The sequence below is a fragment of the Bos indicus genome, chromosome 26 (genome assembly GCF_029378745.1).
Source record: "Bos indicus isolate NIAB-ARS_2022 breed Sahiwal x Tharparkar chromosome 26, NIAB-ARS_B.indTharparkar_mat_pri_1.0, whole genome shotgun sequence".
Taxonomy (NCBI): Eukaryota; Metazoa; Chordata; class Mammalia; order Artiodactyla; family Bovidae; genus Bos; species Bos indicus.
The window spans coordinates 42,507,720-42,527,405 of record NC_091785.1 but is presented as its reverse complement, the minus strand read 5'-3'; the positions used below and the strand labels follow the sequence as shown (position 1 = coordinate 42,527,405).

General features: G+C 45.1%; 1 non-coding gene across 1 annotated transcript; it reads left to right on the top strand.

Moving 5' to 3' along the window:
• The first annotated feature begins 918 nt into the window (after positions 1-918).
• On the top strand, positions 919-1,025 carry LOC139180043 (U6 spliceosomal RNA). Its single transcript, XR_011564391.1, has one exon. It is a non-coding gene; the product is annotated as a U6 spliceosomal RNA (small nuclear RNA).
• Positions 1,026-19,686: the final 18,661 nt, after the last annotated feature.

The window sequence follows — 19,686 nt, the reverse complement described above, 5'->3', positions numbered from 1 at the left end:
GGATGTGGGGTAGCTCTTCACAGCTGCTCCAGCAAAGTGCAGCTGCTGCTCCTTACCTTGGACGTGGGGTATATCCTCTCGGCTGTTTCACCGCTATGCTTAAATCTTAAGGTATGCCTTTTTTTTTTTTTTTTTTTTTACCATTTGCAAGCAGGATTTATTCACTGCTACAAATAAATAAATAAATAACCTAACCTGAACTGGAGCTGAGGCTGCTGTAGGTTGCAAAGGTAACTCATAGACTCAAATTCAAAACAGTTTTATGGTTCATATTGATTGATTTTAAATATTGTTCACTTGAACTTCTAAAATAAATTTATACTGCTAAACTGTCCTTTCTATCTATATAACAGATGTTAGGTATCCCAATAAAATTAGGTTTGAAAAAAGACTAAAAGCCTCCTAAGAAATTTCTAACAAAAAATAATTTGGGGGAATAAGTATGTTCCAAACAGTGCATAGGACATTTTTTTAAAATATTTTTAGTAATTTTAGTGTTATGTATCTGAAATTCATTTATCTGGGCATTTTATATTTTACCTGGCAACTCCACCCCAAATCCAAACGGACTGACTCACCATGTTGGGATATTTGTTCAGCTTGGTTTGATTTGGTCTGGTTTTACTAATGCTGGTTTAGGTTTTGTTTTTTATCAGCGTCCCTGCCGTCTCTCCTACCCGGGGAAGTCCTCAGCTTTCTCAAACGAGTAAGACGACGAACAGCCATCATTCCACCCACCTTCCAAAGGGTGGAGACATCAGAAGACAACGAAAGGGGAGAAACCTGGAAGCAGAGCCACCAAGAGGTGACTCTGAATGAAGACAAAACGGGGAGAGCAGTGGGTTGCTTAGGGGAGCCATTTCCCCTTCTTTGATGGGAACCCTGGGCCATGAGCCCTCTGTTTAAAAGACCATGCCGGTGCTCTCTTCCCCAGCACATATACTAAAACGGGAATGATGCAGTGAAGATTAGCATGGCTCCTGCACAAGGATGACACGCAAACTTGTAAAGTGTTCATATTTTTTATGGTTACCAAAGGGGAAAGAAGAGGGGGGAAGTAAATTAGGAGCTTAGGATTAACAGATACACACTACTATATATAAAACAGATAATCACAAGGAGTTACTATATAACATAGGGAACACTGCTCAATATTTGTAATAACTTACAGGGAAAAGAACCTGAAATAGAATATATATATATATACGTGCAGGCTCAGTCGTGTCTGACTGCGACCCTGTGGACTGTAGCTCACCAGGCTCCTCTGTCCATGGGGTTCTCCAGACAAGAATACTGGAGTGGGTTGCTTTCCTCCTCCAAGGGGCCTTCCCAACCCAGGGATCTAACCTGCATCTCCTGCATTGGCAGGTGAATTCTTTACCATGGCACCACCTGGGAAACCTCTATATATACATATATATATAACCGAATCACTCTGCTGTATACCCAAAACTAACACAGCATTGTAAATCAACTATACTTCATTAAAAGAGAAAAAGCCTATAGGTACACGGACAATGAATTAAACACTCAATATGCAAACAGCTCCCGTAAGTTAAAGAGGAAGCTGTCAGCCCCCAGTAGAAAAATGAAAGGACGTGCCTGCAGTGCAGCAGGATCCAGCGCCTACTAACCATGCACCTCAGGGGGGCTCCTCAATGTCACCAAAGCTCGCACAGACCATAGGGTCTATGAACGGGGTTAATATGAAGGTGAAATGAAACAATGCACCCCATAAGACATTCAGTGATGACACTGCTCCCTTGTCAGTGAAGCTGTACTTAATCATTCCGGAGAAAAACTACACATAAATAAGCAAAAAAAAAGAAAAGAGAGAGAGAGAGAAATTTTACTTTACCAGAAATAAACTGAAATTAAAATAATAATGAAGCATCATACTATACTTATGAAATTGGCAAAGATTTTAAGGACTTTAACAACATTATTTAAAGGAGCAAAAAATATTCATAAGTACTCAATGAATGAAGAATGATTCAATAAACAATAAAAGAATAAACATATAGAGAATGGTTAAATAAACAGGAATTTTTAAACAAATAAGGGAATGGTTAAATAAATTATGAAATTCTTTATGCTGCACATTATAAAAATGACCATATAGTATTTTTGTAACAAGAAAAAAAAAATGTTGGTTAAAGAAAAATGACACTGAAATACTGGGAAATGAACGTGGGTTGGGAAGAGATTTACAGAACGTTCTTTGCGCGTGTGTATAACAAGCTTTTCCCTCCCCCTCCTCTTCCTCTTCTCTGTCTCTGTGTCTTTCCTCGCCTCTGTCTCTGTTTCTGTCTCTCTCCCCCTCCTCCTTCTTTCCCAGAAAGAACAGTGAGTCCCAGTTTCCTACAATAAACTGCCTTCAGTGAGGGTCTTCAAAATCCTGGGTGAGGGGAGGACGGTTATGAACTCAACATTCTATTTTGAAACACCCCACATTGAACTTCCAGTCTTCCTGTTAGACCTGCTCCTTCTCCAGCTCCTTACAGACAATCGTCATTCGTACCAAGAGCTGGGGGATGCCCAGAGAAAAGGGAGACCTGGCCTAATTGTAGAAATGCCAAGAGAGCTCACGCTGGACCCTCCCAGGCCACTGTCCTTAATCCTACACCAACATGCAGTGGCTGCATCTCCCAAAACAAGATGTAGCAAAGCACCACACCTGAGGGTCTGCTCAGGGAGCCCTGAGTCTGACAGGTACATGGACACTAACTTACAGTACCCCAGAGACGCGATGAGACAGCTGTTGTCATGGTGAGGTGCGCGTAGCATGATGAGCACCAGGGGAATAGGGAAAGGGGTCCAGGAGTCTGGGGCAGCTTCACAAGGGACATGAAGGAGCAACCGGAATCTTTGAAACAGGGAAGAATATTCCAGGTCAAGAGAACCACATACTCAGAGCCACCAAACTTGAGATCATGGCAGATCTGGGACCCCGCCGGTGTTTATTGTGGGGGTGGGGGAGATGCGGTTGGGCCAGGCCAGGCAGAGCCCTGAATGCTCAGTAAGGGGCACCGGCTTCATCCTGGTCATGCCCATGATACAAGGACAGGAGGAGAGACAGGATCAGCTGGACAGGACAGGATACAAGGACAGCCAGGATTAACTCGATCACTGGCCCCTTCCCTGCCTCTCCGTGCTCAGGAAAGCTCTGCCTCAACAGATGCTCCCTTCAGAGGGGTTGGTTCAAACACCAGGCAAGGAGGTTTCCAAGTAACAATCATCACTTCAGCCATCAGGATAACCATCCTTCCCAAGCACAAGGCCACAGACCTTTACTAGACCTGCCTGGAGCTCCCAGCCGTGGGCCCCAAGGAGATGCTCATCTGAACAGTGGCTGAAAGCTGTGTCCCTGCTCTCACCAGGTCCAGTGTGCAGCCCAGGCGCTCTGGTGGACTGGCAGTGGCCTCTGTCCCCCATCTTGATCTCAGGGGTCAGTTGCAGAGGCCTGGAGCCCCTCTGTCCTCCACCCGGGACAAGGCGTGCCTCCAGCCGTGTACAGCAGGTCCGAGGAAACAAAACAAAGCACCACCATTAACTCCTTGCCAGCACCGGCCCTGCTTCCTTTAAATCCAATTGCAATCTCAGAAGCCCGACATCGCCTGAAACAAAAGCCTCACTGATGCCTGGAAGATGACTTTGGCGAAAGTAGAGCTCATTTCAGAAAATCAAAGCAAAGAAAAATATTGAATACAATTCAGGGGCATAATGCATTATTATGGGCTTTTATGGATTTTATGTATAATTTCGTGTAAAGTTAAGAGGCTGAAGCGATCTCTTACATTCACTGTATTATCAGCCCAGCTCCAAACAATGTTCCACATCTTATTATGTTCACAGTTGACACACTCTCAGACAAATGTGCAGCTGTCTTACTCTGCTATTCATTTCCTCATTACTATTTTATAAATATATGATTAACAGTTATTGCAGCTGCCTAATTCACATTTATTGCAAATGCAACCCCACAAATGAATGCTCAAAGCAAAGAGATGTGGTTTTAGAGTAATTTAAATTTTACAGTTCCATTTACCCTGCTTTTTAATTTACTGCATAATGACCCCATTAGAATAAAGCACATCTGGAAGTTCTTTGGGGAACATTTAATTTTCTGTGGCTTCAGTACTAACAGAACTTGTACCATAAAGCCCACAGATGCCTGGAAGACTGTACAAATTTCCACGTTTTATGCCAAGATGCTGGGTAATTGTACAGACGAGACAACTGTAGCAAAGAGTGAAGATTTTCTTCCCCGGGTTGAAAACTGAAGATGACGACCCAGGATCCTGCCCTTGGCAAAGTTTGTACCCCAGAAACCTGAAAACAGCTCCCTGCTTTTTGATGTCCACTTAGCCTGGTTCCTTTGCAGGAAAGGAGGCCACGTGGGGCTGTGAGTTCTCTGGAGTTTCTGTTGCTTCCCCGCACCGGCCGCACGACTTTTTCCCCAATCCTCTTTGACCCTCATTGTGTGAAAGGGAAAGCAAGGTAGTTTGCAGAGCTCCGGATGCCTGAGCGGCTGGGGTATGAGCTGGGCTCAGCATGGTCTTCATCTGCTCCCAAGGAGGCTACGCATGCAGCCAGATTCCAGCAGGTCACATTAACGGAGTCGTTCAGAGTATCCGAAATTGATTTGAATATTCAGTACAGATCACTGCAGCAGAACTCATGTATGAGAAATAATGCGAATCCATTGCCATTGATTAGCTAATTTATGTTCTACAACTAATCGAAGCACAAATCTCATTAGCCACAGGTCAGTAAGGCTCGGAGAGAAAAAGATAATCATTTTGGTAGCCTAGTTGGCTGTAAAGACACAATTAGAAGCCAGCCGGTTTTCCAGGCTTCTCTGCCCATCCTCCCAGCTCCTAGGCCATCTGCAAAGGGAATGAGAGGTGGCTCTTCCCCTCGGTTCTGCTGGCCACTGGGAAGAGATCTTTGTCTGTAATCATCCAAGGTGCTTCTTTCATTTCATGCAATAACAACGAACACGGCTTCACTGCTTCTAGACATCCATAGAGCCTGTAAGCTATTTAGAGCCATCACCTGCAGTGAGAGCACAATGTTAATTATTACCTTTTCCATATTTAAGCACTGGGTAAATGGAAAGTTTCAAGACTGGGACAGGGAAGTAGGCAGTGGGGGATGGCCAAGGCTTTCCAGATTCTGATGTGACAGGTATTTTAAAAACCTGTCTTTGTAAAGCACAGGGAAGCCAGGCACTATCCAGTTAGGACTTGCAATTTGAACCTTGAGTTCTGCTCAGTCAATTTTGGGCAGAAATTTTTAACCAGTCTTAAATATGGAAGAGACTTCTCTGGTGGCCCAGTGGTTATGATGCCACGCTTCCAGGGCAGGGGGCACAGGTTCAATCCCTGATTGAGAAACTAAGATCCCACATGCCATGCATGTGGCACTGCCAAAGGAAAATTTTTAAATTTTAAAATAAATAATATGAAAGATAGGAAAATGACAGAGGGAGGGAGCAGAATTCTCCTTTAACTTCACAGTATTAAGCAAAATTCCCAATATTGATAAAAATAGGATGGTCAGCAGCAAACTACTCCTGCTGCTCCCTGCTGGCAATGTCCACAGGATGGCAATTTTTTTTTAAAGGACGTGGTTTCAACAGTGTTGGAATAAGCAGAAAACTGAGACTCCCGACAGACTAGCCTTCTGCTGGTCACACAGACTCTCTACAAGTCTTCTGGCATATAAGACAATGGCTTATACTGGGGACCTTTGCTAAATGACCAGGGACAGAATCCCAAGTGAGGGCTTTTGAATAAACAAATAGGAAAACAACACACCAAAATCCAGATGTTTTCACCGACCCATGATTTCCGGGTCATTGCAATGTCTTTCTGGCATTATAAAAGGCATTACTGTCGGCTGGCCATAGCATCTTTCCACAGTGTTAATCCACGTTCTCTTGAAACAGGACCATCCACATTCCTTCAGGTCTACTGTACTGAGAAGCAAGGCATTTTTAAAGAAGAGAGTTGGGAGCAGAAGAAACAGGCATCTCATCTTCCCCCACGGGGCATGTGTGGTCAGTCATGTTTGACTCTTTGTGACCCCATGGGCTGTAACCCACCAGGCCCCTCTGTCCATGGGATTCTCCAGGCAAGAATACTGGAGTGGGTTGCCATGTCCTATTCCCGCTAAGACCTGGACCTAATTGCACAGGGCAAAGAGCCTTTACCCATGCCTTGAAATTGAAAGAATACTCTGCACTTCCATTCTTTAATTTTCTTCCTTGAAAATTTTCCAGAACTATTGCCGTTTTGATAGACTAGCTCCCTCCCACTCAAAGCCACCGTATCCCCAGACATGTAGGAATTAGAATGGCCCATAGTTGATTCTGACAGCACCACATTCTCGCAGAAAAGTTAACTGTCTTGGGACTGAAACTTGCCGACGTTACCCCATGGCAGTGCTTTTATTTTTATGTTAAAGAGTCTAATAACAGCCTACACTGTACAACACTACCATCAGACATCACGTGGGAAGAGAAATCCCAAGAGATCACAGTTGGCCAAACCAGTTCCCATTCCCCGGAATTCCAGGCTCTTATCTTTCATATATGACCATGCCTGCAGGGCACCAACTCCCATGTGGGGTGGTTTACTCGCTAAGTCATGTCCAACTGTTGTGACCCCATAGACTGTAGCTATGGGGCAGGCTCCTCTGTCCATGGGATTTCCCAGGCTTTAAGAATACTGGAATGGGTTGCCATTTCCTCCTGCAGGGGATCTTCCCGACCCAGGGATCAAACCCTGGTCTCCTGCATTGCAGGTGGTCTCCTGGAACCCCTGTCAGGCTTTACTCTTATGAGAGTCACCTCTTCTCTCCCTCCAGCATGAGCTCAGCCTGTCTGGGTACATTGCACAGTGGCCTCCTCACTCTTCACCTTCCAGGGAGTCTACCAGCAACAGTAACTGCAGCCAGTCAAGTCCCAGTCCTTCCATACATTCTTGTTATTTCTGTTTTTAATTTCACAATACTCAACACACAAAAGAATAGATGGAGCATGTGTGTGAGTTATGAAGCATAATAATAACATACACATTGTGAAACCAGCACCCACCAGGAGACAGAATGTCACCAACACAGGCAATGTTATCAATTTGCTCCATGCCCGTTCATCCCCTTGCCTCTTTCAAAGGGGTAGCCAGGATCTTGAATTGTCTGCTTATCATTTTGTCATTCAAACAATATTCTTCAGTGTTAATTGGTTTTTGCATTTTATAAAAATGGCATTTTACTCTATATGCTCTTCTGCAAGATGTTTGGTTCACTCAGCAAATCATTTCTAAGATTCATGCAGGTGTTTGTGGGTAGCTGGAGCACGTTCATTTTCATATGCCTATAATGCTCACAGTCTATTTAACCATTTTCTTATCAAAGGATGTTAAAATGGTTTACAATATTTTGTTTTTACCCACAGTGCTGCTGTGAGAGTGCTCAGAGCGCAGGTCCTGCTGCACACCAACAGGAGTTTCTCTGAGGTCCAGCGGACACCAATGAGTCAGGTGCTGGGTTGTACGTACTTAGCTTTACAAGATGATGTCAGTTTATTTTCCAAAATAGTTTTCCAATTTATGCTGTCCAGCAACATGTAAGTGTTCCCATTTGCCACGTCCTCATGTATGCATGGTGTCAGACTTCTTGGGTTTTTGTCAACCCAGTGAGAACAAATGGTAGGTTTCTGTGAGGGGGTGTGTGTATGTATCGGTGTGTGTGTCTAAATAGAGATATATCTTTGTTATCTTGATGTGATGAGGAATAGTCAGGAAAAAAATCAAAGAAAACTTCAGTTAAGTGATCATATGGAAAAAGCAAGACTACTCATAGTAGGCTACTGGTGGCTTGATAAGTTTTTTTAAGCTGTATTGAGATATAATTCACATATAACAAATATTTCAAATGTTTGTGATGAATGGATTTATGTATATATTGTGAAATGACCACAATAAGGTTAGTTAATCCATCGTTCATGTCATGTTGTTTCTTTGTGATTTTAATTTGCATTTTCCTAATTACAAATGAAGTTGAACATCTTTTTGCATGTAACTGGCCAAACTTTTCTACTATTTCATAAAATGTCTTTATAAATAAGTCTTTTTCCCATGTTTCTATCACATTGTGTCTTATTATTTCCCATTTGTCTATACTCTGAATACTTATCATTAGTTATTTATGTGGTAAATATCTTATCCAGCTTTTGGTTGAATTTTAAGGTAGTCTAACTTATCAACCTTTTTGCATTTTGCTAAGAAACCCTAGCCTACCTTGAGGTCACAAAGAGATCTCCTTATTTTCTTCTTAAAATACTCAAATGTTGCCTTTCACATTTCATCTACCTGAGAGCGATTCTGTATATGGAGGTAGGAAGCCCATTTCATTTCTCTCGTGTGGCTAACCAGTGCTTGCACACTTTTTACTGAGTAGTTCATGCTTCCCCACAATGGCCTGCAGCGTCATCTGTGCGTGGTTTGCATCCAGGCTTCCTATTCAATTCCATTAGACATCTGTCTATTGCTGGGCCAGTACCACACTATCACAATGATTACAGCTGTACAATCTATCCTGATGCTTGATTGAGCAGGCATTCCCCACTCCTTCGCACACACACAACATGTATTTAGCTATTTTCAGTTTGGTCGACCCATTTTCCAGTAGGGAAAAGAAGGAGGAGGAGGAATAAAAGGAAAAAAATAATGGAAGCTGATTTCTATGTGCCAAGCTCTGTGCTAAGAATCTGACATATATGATCCCATTTAAACCACAATACTCTGCAAGATACTTATTTTTATAAATAAGAAAAGCGAGGTTCAGAATGGCTTCATGACTTACCAGATTCAAACACCAAATAAGCAGCAGAGATGCAAATCCTAACTCAAATCCATCGGACTCTCAAGCCAGTGCTCTTTCAGTTTCACTGGGAAGCCAAGGTTCCCGGAATCGTGTTGAGAATCTCCGCTTTAGATGCCACCAGACTGTCACCTTCTCTCTGCCCGGCTTGGAAACCGCATCTGGGTGTCTGAGGGCTTGGTGAAGCTGACTTGGCTCCTCTGAATTACTGCCCAGACACACCTCACCGCCTCCCCCTACCCCAAGACTGTGCTGTGAGCCTGGTTAATTGTCCTTTGTTGAGCATTTCTCTCTAATTGTGAAGCCTTTTCTGCTCAACCTGGATTGTGGAAGGAAGAGAAGGAGGCAAAGTGGAAACTATTCCAGATGAGCTTCAACTTTCCGCCTACAGCTTTTGCCAAGAAACTCAAGAAAATGCCCGGCACCGCCCTTTTCATATGAGAACAGCTGAGCTCCCTGAGCACATAATAAACCCAACCAGCCTGGTGGATTCACTAGCGTTAATTACATGGTTGAGGTTAAATATATTTTATGGACAAAAGAAATGATAGACGGGGTCTTTGCACAAAAGATTTCAGCTCATTTGAGGTTTAACCATTTTTAAATTTAATAATTTTTTTAAAAGCCACGATTGAAAAGGTCAGATCTAATTCTGCTGCCAAACCCGAGGCTGCAGCTCGGAGCCAGCGAAGGATGACTCAGGCTGGCGGGACGAGACAGCTGGACGAGGCAGGGGCCGGCCCCCATGTGCGACTGCGGGTTCGTGCAGAGATCCGCTGCATCAATTAGGGCCGGTCTCGTTTCCTGGCAGGTCTCGTGGCAAATGTCTCATTTGCTTTTCCACTTTTATCACGGTATTTTCCCTTTCAGCGTTCATTCACAGTCCTGATCTCCTTTGCCAACTGCCCTGCCTGTACCTGTGAATTTATTTTTAAATAGTGTTAAGAGGCCTGCCCTTACATTTCAAAACCAGTCCAGAACACAACAGGATGCTGTCTGGACCAGTGAGGCACGGTGGTGAGTGATACACATGTTGACTTGCTGGCCACTCAGCCATCGGAGAAAAGTCAGTCCATGAGTCAGGAAGAGATAGCAGGAGACTCTGCTCTAAAACCCACCACTCCGGGAGTTCTTTCCACAGCTGTTCGGGTTCCATGCCGGGACCCATAGCACAGGTGCATAGCCTCAGCCCCTCCCACACCCCATTGTGTTCACCTAGAGCCCCGGGTCGCTGGGCCAGGTGAGGGGTCTGCAGAGGAGGTGGGAAGGGCCCGCACACCCAGGACTCTGATTACAATCTGGGCCACAGCCCCCAGGGCCCCAGCTCTAGGGGACCATATTCCATCCCTTGCCCAAAATGGGCACATGCATGGAAAGTGCAGCCTGAAGCTTAATTCTCCAAAAGCGCCCTTAAAAAAAAAACTGTAAAACATCATCCATGAGACAAAATCCATCAAACTGTAACTACCACCAAGGTCCTCTTTGGAATTGCTGTCAACCACCCAGGCTCTCGTCTTGCCCTGAGTTTGAGGGGTCCAGTCTCCACTCTGTGGCCAGATGATGTTTCTAAAGCACCCGTCTGATCATCCCCCTCTCCCCTGCCTCCCTCTCCATGAGGCTCCCCGTGGCGTTGGGGCAAAGTCCACCATCTTAACCTGGCTCACAGGCGGCTCTAGGACCAGGCCTCTGCTGCTGCCCCTGCCTCTCCTCTGTGGTCCAACCACGCTCAATGCTCTATCGCTGTGCTGGATCTTAGGACAGGCTGAGCCCTTGCCCTGGAACACACTTCCCATCCCCACCCCTAGCAAAGCCCTACCAGCTACCTATGAGCCCCTGGTAGACAACCAGATGCCAAGCTCTGTACTAAGCACATGGATGATATTACCTGCTTTTGTTGTCCGCGGCCCCAGGAAGCTGATTTAAAGGTGGAAAAACTGAGGCCCAGAGATGCTCGGTGATTCATCCGCTGCCCCACAGACAAGGCCGGGCTAGGAGGCTGAGGGCCGGCAGGGTCTTCCTAGTCCACTCTCCACCCCAGGAGGTAGGCAGAGATTAGGGCACTCCTCTGTACCCCCAAAGCCTTCTGTGCTGATCTCTAGAAAGCAGACTCCTTGAAGGTATTTGTCTTTGTGTCACCAGCTCCTAACCAATGCCTAGCACATCACAGGGGCTCAATTAACACATACCAAAAGAAAAAAAAAAAAAAAGGATGAACCATTAAGAAAGGTATTTATTGGTAAATGGAGTTGTTATGTAACAGCCACAGAAGAACATTGCAGAGCTGTGTGCCAGGAAGTCATTGTGGAGAATGCCATCAGTACACAGTGTCTATGGGGACATAGCCACTCAGGAGTCCAACGATGGCTTGAGAATTGGAGGGCTGACCTTGGCAAGTTTTGGTCCCCAGTCTCTCCTCTGGTGACACCCAGCACACTTCCTGGCCAGCTTTCAGTGAGATTAGCTGTATAATCAGGGCCCCAGTTTGAGTATTCTCAATTAAACATGTTATTAGAAAGATAAATCAGTTGCCTGATTCAATGTATTTTTGAGGCACATGCATGTAAATTACATTTGTCCAGATGTTTAGCAGGTCCGTGCCAAACCATTTAAAACATAAAACAGATAAGTTCCTTAAGCCTAATTTTCAGCTTCCCAAGGATCAGTCCTCGGCAGATGGCCGGGCAGATGAATGCTGGAGAAAAATTAAGGGCTGTCTGTATCTTTCAAATTGACATGGAGAGCAGTTGGGTTCTGCTAGAAACTAAGAATGACCACAAAATGTAATTATGATTGTAATGAGAATGGGTTAAGCTTAAACTATTTCTCATTTTCATTGCAGTCACTGCCACAAGATGGAGTGGAGATTAATGCCAGGCCATTTCCTGTGCTTGTTATACTCTTTGTCATTAGAATAAAACATCATCATTTGAGCATCTCATGTATACTGAGAAGGATGGCCAGGGAGGGGTGGCCACACTGAGCACCAGTCAAATCTCTGTGCTCCAGTGGCTCCCCAGCAGTTGGCACAGGGAATGGGGTAGATTCACGGTAGCCCAGGGCACCTGCCCCATGTCAGCGTTCTGCAACCCAGACTAAGACTCGAAGCCTCATTCTCTTCAACTGCAGAAGGGGGATAACTGTGCAGTTCTTCTTCCAAGGGCTGCTACAGCTCTCCACAGAGAAATGGCTTGTGAAGGCCTTTGCAAACTGTAAAGCACTGTTCGAGCACAAGGGAGGAAGATAACACGGGCACCAGCTTCTGAACTAAAAAGATCTGAGTTCGTTTCCCAGATCAACAGGCCTAATTGTGTGAACTCAATTAAGACACTTGACACGGAGGGTCTCCTCACCTGTATAATGAGATTAAGACTATACACCGCATTTGGGTTTTGTGAAAAGTAAATCAGATGACAAATATCACATGCCTAGAGTGGAGCCTGATGTACGCTTATTGTCCCCTGGATGGTGGCTGTGATTGTGAGTGATGCTTGTTGCCAATGTCATCGTCTTCATTATTAGATGCAGACTCACTAATATTCTAATGGAATACGTGACAGTGCTGAGAAGTGTTCACTCAAGTCAGGGGTTTTGCATCGCAGAATTCTTCATTGGAACAAAGTCTTACCTAGAAGTCTCACCTGTGAACAGGTGGGAGCAGAGCTGCTTTGGTTGGAGAGGAAGTGAGGGGCCCAGGGCCCATCGCCCAGCTGCTGTCCCTAGCAGCTCCTATGAGGGCAGCTCTGGAGAGCCCGAGTACTAAGTAAACATGTGGCTTGGTCTGGATCTTGCAATCTGTACCTGCTGCCTGGCTCTCTTGAGCTCCTCCCCATCCTCTGTGGGCCTCCTCCAGGGTCACTTCTATGTGACACCCCCAAGCAGAGTTAGTCCCTGTCCCTTGTGGGTTGAACTGGTATTTAGCAGTTGGGGAAGACCTTGGCAGCCACTTATTTTTGCAAAGTTGTATAGCAACCATTGTCAATTCCCCCAAATTTATCATCACCCCAAAAAGAAACCTGTGCCCATTAGCTGCTGCTCTCCACTCCCCTCCCGCTCCATCGGCACCTGTCAAGCACTAGTCTGTTTCCCATCTCTGTGGATTTGCCTATTCTGGGCAGTTCACACAAATGGTACAGGGCCTAACTAGTAGTAATAAGCATCTAAGTGGATGTAAGGATATAAGAGTAAGAACTTCCATTTAAAAATATGAAGTTTTTAAAAAGATGTCCTCAGCAAATATCAAGTGCTTTTTGATGTGATAAAATACAAAGTACCAAACACTCCCTGTGCAGTATCCTTGGCCCCCAGCTGTTCACTAAGCCTAACTTCTGGCCTGCAGGAAATACAGCACACAACGATGCAAGTGGAAGGACATACAAGGAGCAAACAGACAAACTCAGGACGCAGAAAACTCCAGATGACAACAGATCACTTTCTCCAATGGGTCAATAACCTGTGAAAAATAAGGTCTGTGAGTGAGAATATTCTAGAATAAAAGATACTTAAGAGATAACTGGGAGGTTTCATTATTTGCTTTAACGTAGACCCCCAGCCAAACCTTTCCTAATGGCCTTCCTCTCTGTAGAAGGACTGGACTCCTAACCCCTGGGGAGTAGGACAAGCAAAGGAAAGGTAAGAATATGGGCCGTGGACACATCACAGATGAAGCTTGCATGCATGCATGCAAAGGCATGTCACTCCATCTCTTTTCCCAGAAATGGGCTGTTCTTTCAAGCTGGGCCTGAGGATAAAGTGCTGAAACCAATTTGTGACACAGGTGGAATGTGAGCCAAGAAAGAAACCTTTGTGGTTGGAAGTCACTGAGATTGCGGCGGGCGGCGGGGAGGGGGGGGCTGTAACTTGTTATGACAGCATAACATGTCCTAAACTGAGTAACAGCAATCCCTATCAAATATTAACATGAAATTGTAGTTATTAAAGAATGCCCATAATTTGTAGAAGTGCATATTTAAGATGGTAGGGATGAAATGCCCACGCAATAGGCAAAATTCCAAGATGGCCCCCAAGATCCATACCCCCTGCTGGTTCCACTCTGAATGACGCCCTCCCCCTGAGGTTTGATAGCACTCATGGACTCAATGAACAAGAGCTCGAGCAAACTCTGGGAGAAAGTGAAGAACAGGAAATCCTGGCATGCTGCAATCCATGGGGTTCCAAAGAGTCAGACATGACTTAGCAAACGAACAAAAACAATCTGAGTGGGAAGAAAACCTGTGAATATGATGCCGTAGCACTCCCATGAGAGGGTGTAAATCAGCTGACTTTGAGTTAATCAAAAGCAAAATTACCCTGGGTGGGCCTGGTCTAATCAAGTGAGCCCTTAGCCAAGGGTAAAGTGTCAAAGAAATACTCCTGCTGGCCTCAAAGGAGATGCAATCAGCAGTGCAGTGAGCTGCCTATGGGACTGCCTCTCGTTGCTGAGGGCCTCAGCCCTACAACCACAAGGAACTGAATTCTGCCAACAACCACACTAGGCCCAGGCCACCTCAGGCCAGGCTGACATCTGGATTGCAGCTTTGTGAAACAGAGCAGAAGATCCAGCCAAGTTGTGTTCCGATTCCTAAACCTTGGAAAGTGGGAGATAACAAATGTGTGTTGTTCAAACAGCTGAATCTGTGGCTGTTTATGATATAGCAATGGACAAGGAACACAGTGTCTATGATTTGCTTTAAAATAATTCAGTAAAAAACACGGGAGGCAGGCAAAGCAAACGTAGCAAAATCTTTCTTGGGCTTGAGACTGAGTGATGGGTAGATGAAGCTCATTATCTGTTCTGCCCACTCTCCTGAAGGTCTGAATTTTTTCATAATAAAACATTTTAAAGGATGCCAGGACGTAATTTCCCTTACAATAAAGATCCTGACAATTCTATCCATCACTGTAACCCCAGCAACTAGCACAGTGCCCAGCACATAGTAGGTGCTCCATAAATCATTGTTAGATGGGTACATTACAGTGTATGAACTCACAACTTTTTTTTTGCAGTAACTCCATTTTACAGATACAAGAACTGAGGCCCAGAAAGTTTGTGACTCAAAGTAATGTGTAATGGATGAGAATAGGATTCCAGTCTTCCCGTTCCTGACCCAACACCCATCAGGTCTCTCTTTGGACTATAATATCTGCCATCCAGATTTTCTTTGGGATTTAAATAGCTGCTGTTTCATTCTGGTTTATCGGGAGAATTTACGCACGCTGCCTCAGTCATATTGAGACATCCCTTAGAAAACCCAGCCAGGCAGGTTAAATGTTAATTTCCTTTCTACTGTACCATTGTCTAACCTCCTTCCATGAATCAAAGTGAGTAAAAAGGTTCTTCACTTACTGACATAAAACAAATTGAACAAATTATGTTACTTAACTGAGGAAGAACTAGTCCCGCCAGTGATTCCAGTCCAACCTGAGCTGAGCCTTTTCTCCTTATTAACATTCACTTGCAAATGAGGTTTGGGTTTTTTAACCTAATGTCGCATTGATCTCATTAGCATATCTGACGCATCACATCGGTGATCCTATTCCCAGGCACCGCTTCTAGGTAACACAGCCGCCTCTGCCTGCTTCTTAGCAGCCTATGAATCACACTCGTAACCAGGCCATGAATCAGAGCCGTAGGTGGAAGCCATTTCTAACGATGATATCAGTAACTTGGGAGCACACAGAGGGCTCAGAGTGAGCAAGAACCTTCCCAGATGTTAAATAACCTGCACGGACTGCTGCATATTTCTTTTCCTTGAAAAATGCTGACCACAGAGAGCGGGAATTTTAAGCTCTCATCCAGGGCTATTTTGGCTTCCACTGGAAGGACCATCAGGGGGACCCTGGGGGAGCCGTGTCTCTGAACTCAGGTCATGCACAGACACACACTGGTTGGTTATTGTTGGAAGGGCTGCTCTCCACATGGGAGTGGATGTGAACAGCCTGGTGCTCTCCTGGTGAGGCTGGAAGGCAGGATACCATCTCTCTGGGGACTTGATGGCCCCAGAGAGGGTTGTAGTCTGTCCACTCACTGTGTATTTGGGTCCTCTCTAAATATTATTTTCTTATTTTTGCAAAATGAGGATGGTAATAATCATTGTTGTTAACCCTATTTCATGTTTTTTTGGAGATTTCTTTTTGTTTTTGACTGATGTACAGCATGCAGGATCTCAGTTCCCCAACCAGGAATTGAACTTGTGCTCCTTGCAGTAGAAGCATGGAGTCCTAACCACCGAACCACCAGGGAAGTCCATCTTATGAACCCTGTTTCGTAAATGAGGAAATTGAGGCTCACAAAGGAAGAAGTGATAGGGCTGACCCTGGAGCTCAGATCTGCCCACCTCCCAAGCCCGAGATTCCTCTCGCGAGGTCTCAGGAGCATCCTGTCACAGAAGGAATGGGCTTCTGGGAGGAGTCAAGGAGCTAACAAATGACATTCCCAGCTCCCATCAGTAACTTGCTCCCTCGGCTTCTCACGACGCTGCATGACCTGAGGAGCAATCAAAGGAGAGGACTTAAAAGCCACTTTAAATTTCAGACCCATTCAATTTTGGACTATCACTCGTGAGGTGTAGCTTCTAGATGAAGTTTCTAAATGACTAATCCTCTTCTTTGTCCATTTCAGGGGAAAATGAATGTTGCAGCTAACATTTGACATCAATCGCCCAATCACATGTTGTCACATCATTACTCAGCTCTGTGACAAAGGCAGAGGAGAGAGTTCTGAGGCTGAGAGTGTGCAGCGGGGCGAGGAACCAATTCAGGGACCCTGGCCATGATGGAAGAGGGAGCAGGATAAAATTTGGGTAAAGAAGTGCCGTGTAATGGGTCATGTTGAGGGGGAAATGGGAAGAAGAGGTTTTTGCTTTATCTGGATGGCTCTTCATTTCACATCTGATTTTTTGAATTCTGTCTGTATATCTACTTGATTCCAGGATGCCATTGATGAGCCTGTCTGTAAAGGCAACTGGTCATCAGGGCAGAAATGGTAAAGTGTCCGTTACTAAAGTTCAAGGGCAGGCCAGGTTCACCACCTGCAACTTCAAAATCAGGTCTCCCCACCCTTCCTGTTCAATGCCTATGAGGAATAGTTAGGGAATTTGGGATCGACATTTACACACTGGTACATTTTAAATATAGCAAGAGAAAGGAAAGGAACCCTCTGAATCTAAATCAAGACGAGTGGAGCTGAAGTGGAACTGCCATGGCTCAGAAACACCTTTGACATCTTCTCCTGATGGGAGAACAGGTGAGAGGCTCTGAAGATCATTGTGAGAGGTATGGGACCAGTGGCTTCCGTTGGCCTCCATGTACACATTTTGCTGTAATGGTTTATCTATATAGGCCCCATTCCTTTGTGGCTCAGCTGGTAAAGAATCCGCCTGCAATGTGGGAGACCTGGGTTCTCTCCCTGGGTTGGGAAGATCCCCTGGAGTAGGGAAAGGCTACCCACTTCAGTATTCTGGCCTGGAGAATTCCACGGACTGTACTGTCCATGGGGTCGCAAAGAGTCAGACACAACTGAGCGACCTTCACTTTCTCCATCGTGACCCAACTTGGCGATGATATTGTTAGTTAGGGCATGGGCAGCTTTGGCCAGGAGAGAGCAGGCGTATAATGGATATTAGTATTCACAGAACAGTCAATGCTTCATTCCTTCTTTACTCTCTAAAGAAGAACACAGCGAACCCAGGGCTTTTAGACCCTTGACAAGCTCTTCATTCGTACAGGGCTTCCAGAGGCAAGTGTGAAGGTGACCAAGGTGGACAGTTGGATAAGCCCACCCTCTCCCTGGACTCCACCCCAGGGATATCCTTTTATGGCCATGACTTTGGTGAAACAGCTTGGCTAGTCCCCACGGTCCTTATTTCATGGAAAGCATGAACATGGAAGGCATGTTCTATATGATGGACTGTCAGAGGTAGTATTAATAGGGAACAGGGCCCTAGTCATAGACTAAGGTTTTTTACACTAATTCTCATAGACATACTTTCTCTTTAGAAGTCCTTTTTCCATAGGTTGCAGTTTCCTGGGATGCAGTCTTAATAGATCCTATTGAGCCCCTGGAATGAGTGGCAGCAGTGGGGGTGGGGGGGTGGGGGAGTAGGGGGGAGTGGGGGGCGGGGAGTGGGCTGCAAAGGCAGCAGAGGCCTGAAGGTAGATGTGACAGTCTAATAACAGATGAGGAGGTTTGGGACAAAGTGGGAAGACCAGAAAAATACTGACATCTCGAGTCTGGGAAAATGATGGTCCCATCTCCTAAGGAACAGAGGAAAACCACAGAAATGGACATGCTGCTGATGGGCATCCCAGGGGAGAACTGGCCCAGAGAGAAAAGTCTAGGCGGGAGCCGCAGTTGTGATGATGACCCTGTAGAGGAGCCCTGGGATCCCACGGGCTGACCAAACGAGGCACACACACGTAAATATTTACTTGGAACCATTTCTAAGTCTGCATAAAGGGGGAAAACTTTAATTACACACAGAAATGAATGGAAATGTGACCAAGACCCTTAGGAAAAGGAGACCTCTTGCCCTATAGGTTCTTATCAAAACACATTGGCTGTTCCCTCATCATTTAATTGGGGGAAGCAAATTTCCTCTCAGATATAAAATATTGACATGAATTGCTTATTTCCCTGAAAGCTCTAACTTCAAATGTGTAGGTTTGTGTTTTCCCATAATTAGCATGCTGTATCTATTCAGAATAACTACAACATCCCTTCCTGGTAATGAAAAGTGATTAATTACCAATTACAGCAAGTATCCAATTTCGTGCCATTTACCACTGGTCTGTACCACTGAATTGCTAGCGTTCTAATTGCAGACATTAAAAGTTCTAGGTAATTATTGCTGAAAGATCAGTAATATTAAAAAATATTGGTTGTGGCTATTATTACATTTGCTCTCAACGCAATCACGACTTAAATTTATGCCTGAGCTACCAGCCGTTTCATCAGGCTATTTCTCTGACTAGTTTGGAACAACTGGGTTTTTTTCACCCTTTTCTCAAAGTCTATTACAACAAGTCTATTAACAGCTCTGGGCTCCCCACTTTGTAAAGCTTTCGTTAAGTGAAACAAGCTAAAAAATCACTAGTAGGTACCTTTAGTGAAGTAGGCAGGTAATTATCTCATTTACAGATAACCGCATGCGCTTCATTTTTCAAAGCACAAAGAGAAGACTAGCTCTAAATGACACTTTTCCATCCTCATTACAGTCACTAGAGAAATATCAAATTAGGAATTTTGTGCAAATGCCAACGTGAACTCTGACAGCAGCCATCAACAACGGGGACATTTGGAGGAAATGTCTTCGTGCCCAAAGTGGAAACCAAGGACGAGTCCTGGGAGCTTGAAAGGGGGATTTTTTTTTTTTTAGTATTGCTTCGTTTCAGTCCTTCAAACACCTGAGTTGTACCTCTGCATGCCTTGTGTGTCTGTGAGCATGCCAGACACAGGTCAGGAAACTGGAGGATCCATGCAAGCCAGGCGGGCCTGGGCTGCCAAGTGTGCCAGAATCACCAAAGCCAACAACTTAGCTCGCTCTGTGCCTCCACAGACCCACAGAGGGAGACCAGAGAGAAGGCTAAATACCATTCAGGGAGTCCTGCATGAGCTAACACAAAGGACAACACAGGAAAGAGGGGGGCCAATTCCATGAGGAGGGAGAATCAGGCATTTACAGATAGAGGCTGCTTCAGCCAGGCATTGAAGGATGAATAGGAGTTCATCAGCTCCACACAGAAGAGTAGGAAAGGTTCCCCTAGTGAGAGTTCATATCCAGAGGGCACTGGGACTTGCTC